The sequence below is a fragment of the Nomascus leucogenys genome, chromosome 19, assembly GCF_006542625.1.
Source record: "Nomascus leucogenys isolate Asia chromosome 19, Asia_NLE_v1, whole genome shotgun sequence".
In the NCBI taxonomy this organism is placed as follows: Eukaryota; Metazoa; Chordata; class Mammalia; order Primates; family Hylobatidae; genus Nomascus; species Nomascus leucogenys.
Window position 1 is genome coordinate 59,098,557 of NC_044399.1, and position 2,838 is coordinate 59,101,394.

The window sequence follows — 2,838 nt, forward strand, 5'->3', positions numbered from 1 at the left end:
GGCCAGATCCCTGGCTCCTGCAGGCTGAGAGACCACCCAGCAAGGGCCTCCACATGGCCAGTGGGGAGAGGGTGGGGTTTGCACCTCTGGCGTCAGCTTCAAAAGGCTCAGGATAGGCCGGGGGTCGTGGCTCATGCCTGTAATCCCAACACTTTGGGAGGCTGAGACATGTGGATCACCTGAAGTCAGGAGTTTGAGACCAGTGTGGCCAATATGGTGAAAGTCATCTCTACCAAAAATAGAAAAATTAGCGGGCGTAGTGGCATGCGCCTGTAATCCTAGTTACTGGAGCTGCTGAGGCACGAGAATTGCTTGAATCCGGGAGGCAGAAGTTGTCATGAGCCGAGATCACGCCACTGAACTCCAGCCTGGGTGAAGGAGTGAGACTGACTTTGTCTCAAAAACAAACAAATAAACAAACAAACAAAAAACCCCCCAAAAAACAAAAAGAAAAGTAGAAAAATCCTCATCTTTGATTTCACTGTAACCTCGCTCCTTACCCACTGAGAAGCAAACATGGGAAGCAGTGGCCCCAGGGCCACCATGGACAGAGCAGAGTTATCATTTAGTGCAAATCCATAAGAACACCCTAGGTTTCATCTGGGACTCCCTGCCCATAGGGAAAGTGGGAAAGAAGAGCTGGCTCAAAGCAGGAAGCTGCTAGTTCTCCCTTGGGAAGGAAAGCTGTTGGGTGGGGGAGACTGCATTTGGGTGAGGGGAGGAGAGGGAGCAGGGGGTGAAGGCAGGGAGGGAGTGTGGAGCACCAAACTCAGCTCCTTGGGAAACTGTTTCTGCAGACAAGCCCCGGTTAGAGGAATCCAGTTGCCCTGGCAAACAGACCTGGCTGGAAGGGCTGGAACACACACTCGCCTGCGTCCCAAAGGGAAACCCAGCTCCAGCCTTGGTGTGTACCTGGAATGGGGTGGTCTTTGACCTTGAAGTGCCACAGAAGGGAACCCAGAACCACACTGGAACCTACTGCTGCACAGCCACTAAGCAGCTGGGCTCTGTCAGCAAAGACATTGCTGTCATTGTTCAAGGTAACCTTTGCTGCCCTGCTGCCAGGCCCAGGATGCAAACCCCTCAGGGGTTTGGGATTCTTATCCAAGGATGAAAATGAGAAAGATTCTACTAGGTTGGGAAGAATAAGACTCAGAATTGGGCCTGGTGGGCTGGGGTGGGTGATTCTCATACTCTCAGACTTTCCTAACTCTGTCTTCTCTTCTTGGGCAGGACTGGATGAAGGAATGAGCTCTACCCTCTTTGTCATTATTACTGTTGCCCTTGGAGTGGGCGTCTTCACCATAGCACTGTATTTGAGCTATCGGCCCTGCAACGTGGACAGGAGGAAATTGCTCTATAGGCAGAACGAGGAGGACAAAGAGGAGGAAAGCCAGTTTGCTGTTCAGGAAGAGAAAAGTACAACTCATATAATTGACAGCTATTTGACTGAATGAGACTTCTGCTACTCTGGTTTCCCAGGGAGGGAAGAAGGGATAGAGGAGAAAGGAAGAAACACAATGGCAGGCTGCATTCCCCTTTGTGTTTTTCTGTCTTGTAAAACAGTATTTCAGGCCCCAAGCCCCATGTCCTGTGTATCCAATATGTCCACAAGCTCACCTTTCTCTCTCTCTCTTTTTTTTTTTTTTTGAGATGGAGTCTCGCTCTTGTCGCCTAGGCTGGAGTGAAATGATGTGATCTCGGCTCACTGCAACTTCAGCTTCCCGAGTTCAGGCGATTCTCCTGCCTCAGCCTCCCCAGTAGCTGGGATTACAGGTGCACACCACCACGCCTGTCTAATTTTTGTATTTTTCGTAGAGATGAGGTTTCACCATGTTGGCCAGGCTGGTCTCAAACTCCTGACCTCAAGTGACCCGCCCACCCTGGCCTTCCAAAGTTCTGGGATTACAGGTGTGAGCCACTGCGCCCAGCCACCTTTCTCTTTAGAGCTCACTCTAGTCATTAGGAATGTCAGTCTCAATGTTTGATTTGTGAGAAGGCCTCTTGCGCCTTGCCAGGTGCTTCATCAGTCCACTCTTAGATTCAAAGACAAGAAAAGATCCTCCTGTTTCTTCGTGGTTCTCACTGCCCTTTTCTCTTAAACATGATACTAAAGTCAGACACATCTTAGAAATACAACTCATATTTCATGGTTTTCTGATTAATAACTGGGAACTAAATTTGTAGTCCAGGGACAGGACTTTGAAGGGAGTAAGTATCAAATATGGGGCTAGGAATCAGAGCTCTGTTCCCATCTCCACTTTCCCTTGCTCCCCTGACCTGGGCTTCTGGAGTGCCAGCTCCCAGAGCTGAGCTTCTTGACATCATTAAGGATCAGTGGCAAGCTTCAACTCAGTAACCATCTGTTGTGGGTCTTGGGGGAGTATACAGATGGTAAGAAATTCCACTTCGGGCCAGACAAGCATCCTATTTAGCCCAGTATTTTGTCTCTGAAGTAGAAGGTAGAGTTCTCCCATGAAATTGGCCTCATAGGTTAAGAGCTCCAAACATCTCTGAATTCCTTTTCATAGAGTGATCACCTGTGAGTTCGCATTTGCCAGTTTTCTTTTTTTTACCCATATGGGCGTCTAGGTTAGAGTTGCAATGTTTACTCTCCCTTTTCATCAACAAGTACATATTGTTTTCTGTCTGTAAACAATTTCCTTGAAGCTTCAAGAGGAATCCTCTTGTGAAAATGTTTATGGTTCAGCCTCCTTTCCTGTCCTTGGGAAAGAGTATATTCACCCTCAGAAAAGGCATGAGGAATCATAAAACCAGATCTTTTCTCCCAAATCAGTCAAGAAATGTTCACTGGAATGTTGCTATGGTAAAAATAAA